The following is a 14,666-nucleotide window of genomic DNA, read 5'->3' as shown; positions in this document are numbered from 1 at the left end:
ATACAGCAGCTCAGCTCTATGTGTGGTGGATATCTCTATATAGCAGCTTAGATACAGCAGCTCAGCTCTATGTGTGGTGGATATCTCCATATAGCAGCTTAGATACAGCAGCTCAGCTCTATGTGTAGTAGATATCTCTATAAAGCAGCTTAGATACAGCAGCTCAGCTCTATGTGTGGTGGATATCTCTATAAAGCAGCTTAGATACAGCAGCTCAGCTCTATGTGTGGTGGATATCTCTATAAAGCAGCTTAGATACAGCAGCTCAGCTCTATGTATGGTGGATATCTCTATATAGCAGCTTAGATACAGCAGCTCAGCTCTATGTATGGTGGATATCTCTATAAAGCAGCTTAGATACAGCAGCTCAGCTCTATGTGTGGTGGATATCTCTATAAAGCAGATTAGATACAGCAGCTCAGCTCTATGTGTGGTGGATATCTCTATAAAGCAGCTTAGATACAGCAGCTCAGCTCTATGCGTGGTGGATATCTCTATAAAGCAGCTTAGATACAGCAGCTCAGCTCTATGTGTGGTGGATATCTGTATAAAGCAGCTTAGATACAGCAGCTCAGCTCTATGTGTGGTGGATATCTCTATAAAGCAGCTTAGATACAGCAGCTCAGCTCTATGTATGGAGAATATCTCTATAAAGCAGCTTAGATACAGCAGCTCAGCTCTATGTATGGTGGATATCTCTATATAGCAGCTTAGATACAGCAGCTCAGCTCTATGTATGGTGGATATCTCTATAAAGCAGCTTAGATACAGAAGCTTAGATACAGCAGCTCAGCTCTATGTGTGGTGGATATCTCTATATAGCAGCTTAGATACAGCAGCTCAGCTCTATGTATGGTGGATATCTCTATATAGCAGCTTAGATACAGAAGCTTAGATACAGCAGCTCAGCTCTATGTGTGGTGGATATCTCTATAAAGCAGCTTAGATACAGCAGCTCAGCTCTATGTGTGGTGGATATCTCTATAAAGCAGCTTAGATACAGCAGCTCAGCTCTATGTGTGGTGGATATCTCTATAAAGCAGCTTAGATACAGCAGCTCAGCTCTATGTGTGGTGGATATCTCTATAAAGCAGCTTAGATACAGCAGCTCAGCTCTATGTGTGGTGGATATCTCTATATAGCAGCTTAGATACAGCAGCTCAGCTCTATGTATGGTGGATATCTCTATATAGCAGCTTAGATACAGCAGCTCAGCTCTATGTGTGGTGGATATCTCTATAAAGCAGCTTAGATACAGCAGCTCAGCTCTATGTGTGGTGGATATCTCTATAAAGCAGCTTAGATACAGCAGCTCAGCTCTATGTGTGGTGGATATCTCTATAAAGCAGCTTAGATACAGCAGCTCAGCTCTATGTGTGGTGGATATCTCTATAAAGCAGCTTAGATACAGCAGCTCAGCTCTATGTGTGGTGGATATCTCTATATAGCAGCTTAGATACAGCAGCTCAGCTCTATGTGTGGTGGATATCTCTATAAAGCAGCTTAGATACAGCAGCTCAGCTCTATGTATGGTGGATATCTCTATAAAGCAGCTTAGATACAGCAGCTCAGCTCTATGTATGGAGAATATCTCTATAAAGCAGCTTAGATTCAGCAGCTCAGCTCTATGTATGGTGGATATCTCTATATAGCAGCTTAGATACAGCAGCTCAGCTCTATGTGTGGTGGATATCTTTATATAGCAGCTTAGATACAGCAGCTCAGCTCTATGTATGGAGAATATCTCTATAAAGCAGCTTAGATACAGCAGCACAGCCCTATGTATGGTGGATATCTCTATAAAGCAGCTTAGATACAGCAGCTCAGCTCTATGTGTGGTGGATATCTCTATATAGCAGCTTAGATACAGAAGCTTAGATACAGCAGCTCAGCTCTATGTGTGGTGGATATCTCTATATAGCAGCTTAGATACAGCAGCTCAGCTCTATGTGTGGTGGATATCTCTATATAGCAGCTTAGATACAGCAGCTCAGCTCTATGTGTGGTGGATATCTCTATAAAGCAGCTTAGATACAGCAGCTCAGCTCTATGTATGGTGGATATCTCTATAAAGCAGCTTAGATACAGCAGCTCAGCTCTATGTGTGGTGGATATCTCTATAAAGCAGCTTAGATACAGCAGCTCAGCTCTATGTATGGTGGATATCTCTATAAAGCAGCTTAGATACAGCAGCTCAGCTCTATGTGTGGTGGATATCTCTATAAAGCAGCTTAGATACAGCAGCTCAGCTCTATGTATGGTGGATATCTCTATAAAGCAGCTTAGATACAGCAGCTCAGCTCTATGTGTGGTGGATATCTCTATAAAGCAGCTTAGATACAGCAGCTCAGCTCTATGTGTGGTGGATATCTCTATATAGCAGATTATATACAGCAGCTCAGATCTATGTAAGGTGGATATCTCTATATAGCAGCTTAGATACAGCAGCTCAGCTCTATGTGTGGTGGATATCTTTATATAGCAGCTTAGATACAGCAGCTCAGCTCTATGTATGGAGAATATCTCTATAAAGCAGCTTAGTTACAGCAGCACAGCCCTATGTATGGTGGATATCTCTATAAAGCAGCTTAGATACAGCAGCTCAGCTCTATGTGTGGTGGATATCTCTATATAGCAGCTTAGATACAGAAGCTTAGATACAGCAGCTCAGCTCTATGTGTGGTGGATATCTCTATATAGCAGCTTAGATACAGCAGCTCAGCTCTATGTGTGGTGGATATCTCTATATAGCAGCTTAGATACAGCAGCTCAGCTCTATATGTGGTGGATATCTCTATAAAGCAGCTTAGATACAGCAGCTCAGCTCTATGTATGGTGGATATCTCTATAAAGCAGCTTAGATACAGCAGCTCAGCTCTATGTGTGGTGGATATCTCTATAAAGCAGCTTAGATACAGCAGCTCAGCTCTATGTATGGTGAATATCTCTATATAGCAGCTTAGATACAGCAGCTCAGCTCTATGTATGGTGGATATCTCTATAAAGCAGCTTAGATACAGCAGCTCAGCTCTATATGGAGAATATCTCTATAAAGCAGCTTAGATACAGCAGCTCAGCTCTATGTGTGGTGGATATCTCTATAAAGCAGCTTAGATACAGCAGCTCAGCTCTATGTATGGTGGATATCTCTATATAGCAGCTTAGATACAGCAGCTCAGCTCTATGTGTGGTGGATATCTCTATAAAGCAGCTTAGATACAGCAGCTCAGCTCTATGGTGGATATCTCTATAAAGCAGCTTAGATACAGCAGCTCAGCTCTATGTGTGGTGGATATCTCTATATAGCAGCTTAGATACAGCAGCTCAGCTCTATGTGTGGTGGATATCTCTATAAAGCAGCTTAGATACAGCAGCTCAGCTCTATGTATGGTGGATATCTCTATAAAGCAGCTTAGATACAGCAGCTCAGCCCTATGTATGGTGGATATCTCTATAAAGCAGCTTAGATACAGCAGCTCAGCTCTATGTGTGGTGGATATCTCTATATAGCAGCTTAGATACAGCAGCTTAGATACAGCAGCTCAGCTCTATGTGTGGTGGATATCTCTATATAGCAGCTTAGATACAGCAGCTTAGATACAGCAGCTCAGCTCTATGTATGGTGGATATCTCTATAAAGGAGCTTAGATACAGCAGCTTAGATAATCTCTCGCTGCTGCCGCCTCTGTAGTATCTGGACACAACTGGATATAATGGGAGAGAATGATACATTGTGTCCCCGGATGATGTATATGTCCCTGTCCTAGATCTTGCTACAGACTCGGCACCTCCCTTGGCAGGTCGTCGCTCTCATTCGTGAATAGATTTATATGATCCGGATAACCAGTCGCTACCTGTGTCACCAGGTGACCCATTCTACTGGCAGAACTCCGGAACCAGTACTCAGGTAAGTCCGCTACCACTATACCTTCCTTATCTTTAACTCCTTCAGAACCAGGCTGATTTTGAGCCTTAGAAAATTATCACATCCCAAAATCTGTAACGTGTGTGCTATTCTTATGTTGACAACAAAGGTTTTCCAAATTGCTCCAAAACTTGGCTTCCAGTGACATCACGGTAAGGAAGAGGTTAACAGCATTCAAAAGCTTCAGCGGGAAGACAGTCACGTAAATAGATGGATAGACTGTGGTAATCTTCTTATATTTGTTGTCCGTGGCCTCCTTCCTTTTAAAATCAACTTTTAAAATTATGCTTATTAGCCAGAATTGCTCTGGGGGGCTTTACCAGAGACCCCTTCCGTGCTGAAGCTTCCCAGGCTGTTACACTGTGCAGGAGCACTTCCCCCTCCCACCATGTACTGAAACTTCCGGTGCTGCAGTGATATTAAATCAGGCAGAGGAAAGCGGAATTGCTGAGGGAGCAGGGTGGAGACAATGGGGGTCTTTACTAAGGGCCCGATTCGCGTTTTCCCGACGTGTTACCCGAATATTTCCGATTTGCGCCGATTTCCCCTGAATTTCCCCGGGATTTTGGCGCATGCGATCGGATTGTGGCGCATCGGCGCTGGCATGCACGCGACAGAAATCAGGGGGCGTGGCCGAACGATAACCCAACGGATTCGGACAAAACACCGCATTTAAAACAAAAAATGTGTCGCGTAGCTTGCACTTACCTTCACTCAGCCCAGCTCGGTGTATTCCAGGGAACTTCAGCGCAGCAGCGCCACCTGGTGGACGTCGGAGGAACTACCTTAATAAATCCCGGTCTGACCCGAATCCACCGCAGAGAACACACCGCTGGATTGCGAATGGGCTGGGTAAGTAAATCTACCCCAATGTAACAGCCTGTGAAGTTACAGCACAAAGGGCACTAAAAACGCCCCCCAGAGCCTCTCAGAATCATTAATTAATTTTAAAAGTTGATTTTAGAAGGAAGGAGGCCATGAATAACAAATATTAGAAGATTCCCACAGTCTCGGTGCCCGGATCTATGAGTAATGTCCCTGGTTTATCAGGATGGATTACAATGGTAGATTTCATTTAAAGGGGTTTTCTAGTAAAAATAAAATATATTTTTTTTAATTAACATGGTATGTCCTGGGAGTGAGTAACACGTTACGTTACTGCTCGGGTACTGATAGTCCAGATACCTGTAAGGAAGGAGGATTGTGATTGTAGGTCCCTGCCGGCAGGAGCTGCTTATATGTGTGTGAATACTTTTATGCAGTTGCATTGAATAAGTTTTCTATGAGTCCTGAAAACCTCCTTGGTGGCCAGGGCAGGGGTGACCCAAAAAAATAAAAAAGTCTAGTGCTCTGGTTCCTGGCTGCAGCCCAGAAACTTGTGACGAGCGACGTCGGAGCAGGGTGAGTGTAGGGAGGTTTTTAGGATTCCTGGAAAACCCTTTTGATCTGGGTGTCCTAGAGGGATGGTCACTTTATGGAGTTAGGGAAAGAGTTCTGGAGGTCTTACTGATGTTAGAACTTTACACATTTCTGGACTTACTCCTGACCACCAGGGATAGTTCATATTAAGGATTTTGCCAGATGTTCCTGGTCTACTCCTGACTACAGAAAATGTCCTCCATAAAGGTACATGCTCTCTCACTGTCCTACAGTGGCCTTTGCCATAGGGGAGCCGTGGCAGGGGTGTAACTTTAGGGGGTGCAGAGGTTGCGGTCGCACCCGGGCCCAAGAGGTTTAGGGGGCCCTTATGGTGTCACTTTCCCATATGAGAAGACTAGTACTATAAACCATACATTTTAGTCTGGGGCCTGGCACAGACTTTGCACTGGGGCCCATCAGCTTCTAGTTACCCCACTGAGCCGTGGACTCCCGTGGACGCATCTCCCTGTCCTGTGATTGAAGGTTTTCGCTCTCCTTCGTGTCTATCATCCCTAAAGTTTGTTGACTTGGCCTTCTTTCCCCCTCAGACTTCAGTCAATCCCTGTGGCCCTCTCTCACAGCCTATCGGGAGTAAGATGTGCAACACCCTCGCCGATGCAATGGCGAGGTAGTGCTTGCGAATACGTCCCATCTGTAGGTAACACCACATTACACTACATGGTCCTTATAGGATCAAGGGGAAATTGCAGTGGTTAATCCTGCCTGGCAAGGCAGAGGTTAAGTATTTTGTATAATGCAATATGCTATTGACCAATGTCTGTGTTACATCCTGTGATTGTGCACTGAGAGGTAATTGGAGGAGCAGCCACCACCTGACCAAAGGGAGGTAATAAAACCTCTGGCCAGGAACGTTCTAGAGGTCTTAGAGAGAAGTCTCTCCCCAGAGAGAGAGGAGAGCAGTCTCTCCCAGAAGGGAGAAGAGACCGGTCCTAGTCAGGCCCTCTGGGTCTGCAGGACGCAAGCAGAGAGTAGTTAGCTGAGCAGCAGCTCAGAGACTCCAGCATACCAGACCAGTGCAGGAAGAGCCTAGCCCCTGCCTGAAGTGGAAGCTAAGACTAGAGGTAGTGTAGTGAGGAAAAGGGGTATCATTCCTACCTTCAAGGGTGATACCTGAAGAGATCCAGGACCGAGCTGAAGCCTCCTCTAAGAACACAGCTGCCTCCCAGCCTGCTCTATACATCCAGGCTGGTGAAATACATCCTGTGGCTCCCTCCAAATACCTCTCCAGTACTCCACCTGTTAAAGACACGTTTTCTGCAGTTCCTGCCGGTTGCAATAAACGAACTGTAAGTTGTTTTCTTCAACCTCTGTCTCCGTCTGGTCCCTGCTACTACAACTACCCTCATCACCGGCACCCTGTCCATCACCCAGAGACTCACACTCGGGACATTAAGGGGTTGCCCCAGGGAGATCCGCTATAGCAGCCGCTCCCTCATCATTTCTTGCCAACACCACCCTGCTGGAGACCTGCCAGGCTGTAGGACAGCCCTCCGGTTCCCCCCGTACCAAGCACCGTGACAATAGCGTGCTTAGGCCGCAACCGCCAGCCACTCCGGTACCGCGGGCCCCGGCTGACTCCAGGCCTCACCTCAAGGGCTAGGCCCCGGTGGGGGATGTTGCAAGTGGCGTCACGAACAGGATTGATACTTCTGTGCCTTATTACGGCATTAAAGACTTTCCTTTATTAAAAAGACTGTGCTGCCTAACCCTGCTGCCATCCGGGTTTAGGCCCAAGGACTTGTGCGTTTTTGGAATGAACTGTGTTATACTGCTGCCACGTGCGGTCGAGCGCCGCTCCCGTACTCCAGAGGTTAATCCTGGCAAGAACTGTACCAGCTCTGCTACATCCGGCGCTGCCGCGCCCGAAGATTTTTACCTCAGAAACTGTGGCGCAGCAAATAATTCCAGCCCGCCAAAACCTTCACTGGCGGGAAACCCAGATGACGCATCAAGCTCCACCCACGCGCGAAGCGCGCGAACCCCGCCTCCTGTGGCGCAGGAAAAATTAGAGCCCGCCACAGCTCTTGGCGGGAAGGACTCGGACTCCTCCCACTGGCTCGAGGCGGACTTCCTGCCCTGCCTCAGAGAAGCGCCAGAACTGGAGTGGACTTTGGACAGAGAGGACAACGCCATGTGGGGTCCTCCGCCTTTCCCTCCTGTGGAGCGTCCGGAGTTTTATGAGGTCTTAGAGACTATGGTGGTGGTCTCTGCGCAGCCTGTCCGAAGACCCTCCGCGGGACATCGGCTGCACTGAGGATTGACTCGGGCCTTCGTCACCAGGACATGCTACCAAACGGTGACGCAGTATCAAATTCCACCCGGGCGGTTCCTCGTCCCTATCCCGGCTACCATCCCGGTACCGCGGGTCCACGTGGAGGCGCCACGTGGGGAGGCCCCGACTCCTGCGGAGCCAACGCCTGGGCCTAGTGTTGCCGCTCCACCTGCTCCGAGGCCTGCTCCTCCTGCTGCGCGGCCTGCTAGCCCCGCTGTAGTGGTTCCTGACCCTCCGGTGGTTCCTGCTCCTGTTCCGGCACCTACCTGTCGTCAGAGGAGATCCGAACCCGAACCGGAGCCACGAGCCCCAGCACCGAAACCTCCGCAGCCTCAAGGCCGAGGTGAGGCCACCCGCCGGCGACTCCGAGACGCTGTCTCGGAACAGCGACGCCGAGAGAAGGAGGCCCAGCGGTATATGGCCGGCAGATCCACAGCGGGAGCTTGGGTCGAGAAGAACCGCACCACCGGCATGGTCCGGTTCTTCGACAAGCGGAAGGGCTATGGCTTCGCTACCCAGGACTACACCGGACGGGAAGTATTTATACCCCGCCGGTCCGTCAAGAGGCCTGATCTGCCGGAGAGCCAGCACAACCTCAAGCCAGGCGAGTGCATCGAGTTCTCCCTGCAGGAAGGACCTCGAGGACCCTGGGCGGCTGGAGTGATCCGGATCCCCGACTCCGATGAGGACCGCTACTACCCGCACGATGACTGGTATGAGGACGACGAGTGGCCGGAATCCCCGAACACCTCTTCCTCCTCGGCTGCAAGTCCCCGGGCGGTGACCCACGTGAATGCCCCATCCACAGTAATTGTGAGTACGGGTCCCATTGCTATCCATGGGCCGGGCATGATACAGGGCGCCACCCCCACCGGTTCCCCTGCCGGGAGCATTGCCAGGTCCCGCGGCTCTTCTGTGGGAGAAGACATCCCGGCTAGCGAACCTTGTCCGGAGGTTCCATCTAGGCCCGCATCTCCCCTTGCCGGTTACCAATGGGGTGATGACCCGGCCCCGGAAGAACCGGAGCTGGAAGGAGCTGTGCCGCGGCCGCTGGACTCCGTTTATTTTTTCCTGGACCCCTCTGTGGTCCCTGGCTCAGTTGAGCCCCCGGCTGGAACAGCCGACACCCCGGGCGACAGCGCTCCTCCCCCTGAAGGTCCGGAGGATGTTGCTGCACCTGCAGTACCCACTGCTGCCACCGGGTGTCCCCAGCCGGCACCTACTCCCGCTGAGGACGCACAGGATTCCCTGCAGGAGCTGGATCCTGTCTTTGCTGAACCCAGCAATACTGACTAATCCCTGAAGGGCTGTAGCCCTCTCCAGGTACTTTGTCCATTGTAAATATATGTGTATTTATCTCCATTTACCCCAAAGAGCCAGAAACTGTCCTGAGACTCTTACCCTTATTTATCTCAGTCAAGAGATTATACACTGTCATGTGCTATGATAGCACCCTTCCTCTGCCACAGCAGAGATGTCATCAAAGGACTCTGTCCCTCTCCAAATAGAGGAGACCCTTTGCTTCTTCATTGCACTTTTCCCCCACATCAAGGGCTGTACCCAGAAGATGGACTTTGTCAGTAGAGACCTTCTGTGAGACTTTTGCCAGATACTACCAGGAAAAGTTGCCATATAATTGATTATCATTTTGCACTTAATGCCTTCCTTTTTAGGTATGGACATTCTGCTTGCACTTCTTATGCCTTTTCTTTGCAGGAAAGAGACATTTGCTACCGTGCTACTCTGAGTAGCCTATCTACTTCTGTAACGTTATGTTATAAGATGTGTACCCATTGGGCTGCTAAGCCAATGTGAGTTTACAAAAAATATTTGCACACTGTCATATCTGCCAGTAGTCTGCATTAACCCTTTCATAGGCTTTTCAGGTTGTAGTGTGGCTGTGTCGGACCGTCTTTCTATGTAAAACACTGACCGCTACCTGATCCCTCAAACTGAGGTTTGCACATGGGGGTAGTCCGTAAACTGCGGGTCTTTAGGGGACCGGGGGTGTTACACAGATAGCACCTGGATGCCACTCATACATGGGTAAGGTTGTCAGTCAGGAGGTACTCGTGTCGTATATGCTAACGCAATGCAGATAGACACCATATAATTGCCGCCAGGGAAGAAGCGTTGATCAAACAAATATACAGGCCTTGGTGCAAGGAGTGGATTACAGGACATGACACCACACCTTTCCTACTGTACAGTTCGGTTTAATGGCGTCAGCGACCAACTGTCATACAGCCACATATTTTTGTCTTAGTCCGACACCAACCCAGGTGCCTGTCTCCAGGACCATGGGCGGTTTGTCCCTACACCTCACACAGCCTGCACTTCCTAGAAGTGCCCTTAGCCCCCTCTGTGCCCCAGAACATCTGTAGTCGAGCCGAGGGCGGCTCTTTCAATTGCCCCCGGGGTATGCAACACCCTCGCCGATGCAATGGCGAGGTAGTGCTTGCGAATACGTCCCATCTGTAGGTAACACCACATTACACTACATGGTCCTTATAGGATCAAGGGGAAATTGCAGTGGTTAATCCTGCCTGGCAAGGCAGAGGTTAAGTATTTTGTATAATGCAAGATGCTATTGACCAATGTCTGTGTTACATCCTGTGATTGTGCACTGAGAGGTAATTGGAGGAGCAGCCACCACCTGACCAAAGGGAGGTAATAAAACCTCTGGCCAGGAACGTTCTAGAGGTCTTAGAGAGAAGTCTCTCCCCAGAGAGAGAAGAGAGCAGTCTCTCCCAGAAGGGAGAAGAGACCGGTCCTAGTCAGGCCCTCTGGGTCTGCAGGACGCAAGCAGAGAGTAGTTAGCTGAGCAGCAGCTCAGAGACTCCAGCATACCAGACCAGTGCAGGAAGAGCCTAGCCCCTGCCTGAAGTGGAAGCTAAGACTAGAGGTAGTGTAGTGAGGAAAAGGGGTATCATTCCTACCTTCAAGGGTGATACCTGAAGAGATCCAGGACCGAGCTGAAGCCTCCTCTAAGGACACAGCTGCCTCCCAGCCTGCTCTATACATCCAGGCTGGTGAAATACATCCTGTGGCTCCCTCCAAATACCTCTCCAGTACTCCACCTGTTAAAGACACGTTTTCTGCAGTTCCTGCCGGTTGCAATAAACGAACTGTAAGTTGTTTTCTTCAACCTCTGTCTCCGTCTGGTCCCTGCTACTACAACTACCCTCATCACCGGCACCCTGTCCATCACCCAGAGACTCACACTCGGGACATTAAGGGGTTGCCCCAGGGAGATCCGCTATAGCAGCCTCTCCCTCATCATTTCTTGCCAACACCACCCTGCTGGAGACCTGCCAGGCTGTAGGACAGCCCTCCGGTTCCCCCGTACCAAGCACCGTGACAATAGCGTGCTTAGGCCGCAACCGCCAGCCACTCCGGTACCGCGGGCCCCGGCTGACTCCAGGCCTCACCTCAAGGGCTAGGCCCCGGTGGGGGATGTTGCAGATGTCTCCTACCTTCAGCTCTGAGGAGGTTTATTGGTTTTTCCACTGTTATAGATAACATTCCCCCCCAGATCATGATCCTCCCTGGACGTACGCAATTAACATCCGAGATCGCAACACAAAACTTCTGGATCAGCTCACATCCTAAAGACTATAGAGCCGCCCCATGAAGGAAGCTCTTAAATTTTCCTTGGGAAGGTTGAACATCAGCTTGAGGACCATATATGGCTTCCTGTGAGGAACTTGCTATAGATATTTCATACATACTTTCAGGAATGTTTAACATCAGGGTTATATAAGATATACATGAAACACGGATCTACCAAGGATACAGTCATTCAGCTGCTAGGGGAATAGCTATGGACGTAGCAGAACATAGAATAGGCCCACAACCTCCAGGAACCCATCCAAAAGACAATGGACGCATATGAAGACATAATTATACTTCTTCTCCAGCTTCCTGGGTCTACTACATGTGTGGGTAAATGTCTAAAACCCTCGAGCTCTAGGTTAGTTATGGATTATTACCTAATATGACTAGAGGTCTGAGAAGGAGGGCAATAAATTACATTATGACATGTAAATTTGAGGATTGTTTTGGGTTAGTACCCAACATCCTGTAGATTTAGACTGGATATAGAATGATGACCATTATTGCTAAAGGTCAAGTTTGATTATGTCCAATATCATTGGATGTCTAAGACTCGGTAGGGTGGGTGATAATTAAGCAATATTCACTAATATCTAAGAAGGTTATGGGTTAATGTGTAATATCTCAGAAGGTTAAGGATTGCAGTAGACATCTCAGGGACATTGTTGGCAGCAGATGAAGATCTAGAGCAGTGATGGCGAACCTTTTAGGTACAGAGTGCCGAAACTACAAGCAAAAAACATATATTTTTAACAAAGGCCAATTTAAAGTAACAGGTTTCAAACGTATTGATGCCCTGAGGACACCAATACAGGAGAAAGAAGGAGAAATTTGTATTATTATTGTAGTTTCCCTCTAATGTCCCCTTAACAGGACGAATCACAGGTCCGGAGAAGGGGCTACAATGAAAATCAAGCTCTGTCCACACCTCCTTGATTCTGGTCTTGAGTCCTGAATGGTGACCTTTGTGCTGGGTGATGGCCTGAGTGCCCAAAGAGAGGGCTCTGAGTGCCACCTCTGGCACCCGTGCCATAGGTTCGCCACCACTGATCTAGAGTATGACCTGTATATTTTGTGCTTAGTGATTATCTTGCTATGTTTTGGATAAATATACCTTCTATTTCCAGATTCAGAAGACCCTGGTGACGCCATGGAATCCCTTAGTGTTAATAAGACGCTGCTAAACCAATTCATGTCCTTCGTTTTGGAAAACCCATGTATCAAATGTCCCAATTCCAACTCTACGGTCACTGACCAAGAAGAAGACCCATATAAACTCACCTATATTCTTCTGCTGATGGGCGCCGTTGCCTTTTTCACACTAATGATGTTGTATTCGAGGATCTTCTCTAAGCTGCGTAGTCACTCCAAGGATCCCTATCACACTTACATTGTAGGAAAATGGAAGGCGGAGGAACAACATCTGGTCCCTCAAAGGGGCATTTCAGTTCAGTTCGTTATTGGAAACCAAGCTCTGGTAGATGCTGATATTGGGGCTGTAGGTGGAGAACCTCAACTTCACTTTCATCATGCCAAACCTTAGGAAATTCTCAAGTGCCATATTATGGAGATATAGTACGAATCCATAGACTTCTAGTGGAGGTGAATCGTTGCCCCAAAAAATCTTGTAGGATGCCAACAGCCAAGTCGAGGAGCTCTTCAAACAATGTTGAAGAATGAGGGCTGGTTGTTTCCATCTACGTCCAAGTTATAAATGGACCAAAATATTGTTCTTTCACGTTAGCGTCTGCTTTGTGTAAAGCGACAGTGAGACTGGATGTTATAAAGGAACGGTCCCCGCCGTCACTGAGGAATGTAATGTACGTACTATACCGCAATAAAACTTTCTACATTCAACATATACGATTTCCTCAGGACGCCCTCCGAGCTATTTTTATGGTACATTAAACAGAGCTGCTGGAAAAGCAATTGCTTCCATATCCAGCTTATGTAACATAACGGGGGTGGATTTTGCCATTTCTGGGGCCTATGCTAAGATGGAAGGGCTCCACTCATGCACAGCTTCATCCCAAGTCCTTGATCTGCCAGGTACAGCAAAAAAAGATCAATGCAAATGATCCCATCAGGAGTTGGGGACAGATATTCCCTACACGTCGTTGACTTTGCACAACCATCCCTCAGCCCAGTTTGTGTTAAGGGCAAATCAGACGGCGAGAAGCTTTGGCGCATGCGCAATGAAGCCATGAGCACATCCCCAGCTTTAGTTCTCTCATTGTGCATGCACTAGAAGCATCGTGACATATACATGCATGTTGTTTGATCGTCACAATGAAGTATACACAATTAAGAAATTAAGTCCACTAAAAGCTTTATCGCGCATGCATCCAATCCGAAAAAACAAAAGGGCCGATGCATATAAATTGGCAATTGGAGGTAGTCTCCAGGCCCATCCAGCTACAGCGCTAAAGTTATCACAGGCGATACCATCTCCTCTGCTTAGGGTTTCATCTACCCAGAGGGCACGAGGTGAACACTAAGGCCTCATATAGATGAACGTATGCTCGCCCGGACCATAGCACACATGGGCATACAGCTGCATTTATCCCCATTGATCGTGGAGCCCCCACCAACGTAATATGGCACAATATAGATCATGTCCTATATATACACATTAGTCACCCAGCTCGGTCATGGTGCAGTAAGAAAGCGGGTGCTCACCGCACCGTATCTGGGTGCTTGGACCAGGGGCAGCACTGGGCATAGCTGGGTAAATGCTGGGGCCTAGAACTGCTGGGGGGCTCACATAGGGCTATACATAATAAATCCATGGGGGTAAAGGGGGCGGTATCTAATGAATCCATAGGGTGTGAGGGGGGCTGTATATAAAATAACCATGAGGGGGCTGTTTGGGACTATTTTAGTTTTTGAATTTTTAATGCTGCCATAAGAGTTTATGGCAAAGGGGCCCACTGAGGCTCTGTCACCCAGTGGCCTACTGATACCTGGAGCCGGCCCTTGATCCAGCTACATATTGTGCAGCCTGAGCATGGACCCGCCATACGCGAATGTGAATGAACCCTAAAAAAGTACTTTTATGGTAATTCCAAATATACAGAACAAATCAGTAGATCACTGGATGTATCATGCAGATTTCACTGTAGATTTTATATGTACTGGGGATTTCTCCTCTGCTGCGGTACATGGAAAGGAACAACATCAACACTGGAGATCTCCATTAGAGATTCAGGACATTTATTGATCACAAAAGTACATGAATAATCACCATAGATAGATAAGGTCCCTATACGTAAGAAGTGTCAACAATTTCTAATCACATTATTAGATTTATTGCAACTAAAATCTATTTATAGGAAATTTACCATCAGAACCCATCCTGAAAAAACAGGGACATTACTCATAGATCCAGGCACCGGGACTGTGGTATCTTCTTAT

The 14,666-nt window shown here is 47.9% G+C and overlaps 1 long non-coding RNA gene across 1 annotated transcript; it reads left to right on the top strand.

The window, feature by feature from the left end:
* Nucleotides 1-3,785: 3,785 nt before the first annotated feature.
* LOC140116793 (uncharacterized) lies at nucleotides 3,786-13,113 on the top strand. The gene is made up of 2 exons (XR_011852965.1): nucleotides 3,786-3,907; nucleotides 12,380-13,113. It is a non-coding gene; the product is annotated as an uncharacterized lncRNA (long non-coding RNA).
* Nucleotides 13,114-14,666: the final 1,553 nt, after the last annotated feature.

The sequence above is a fragment of the Engystomops pustulosus genome, chromosome 2 (genome assembly GCF_040894005.1).
Source record: "Engystomops pustulosus chromosome 2, aEngPut4.maternal, whole genome shotgun sequence".
Classification (NCBI taxonomy): domain Eukaryota; kingdom Metazoa; phylum Chordata; class Amphibia; order Anura; family Leptodactylidae; genus Engystomops; species Engystomops pustulosus.
The sequence above is the reverse complement of the archived record's forward strand: the minus strand, read 5'-3'. Positions and strand labels throughout refer to the sequence as shown.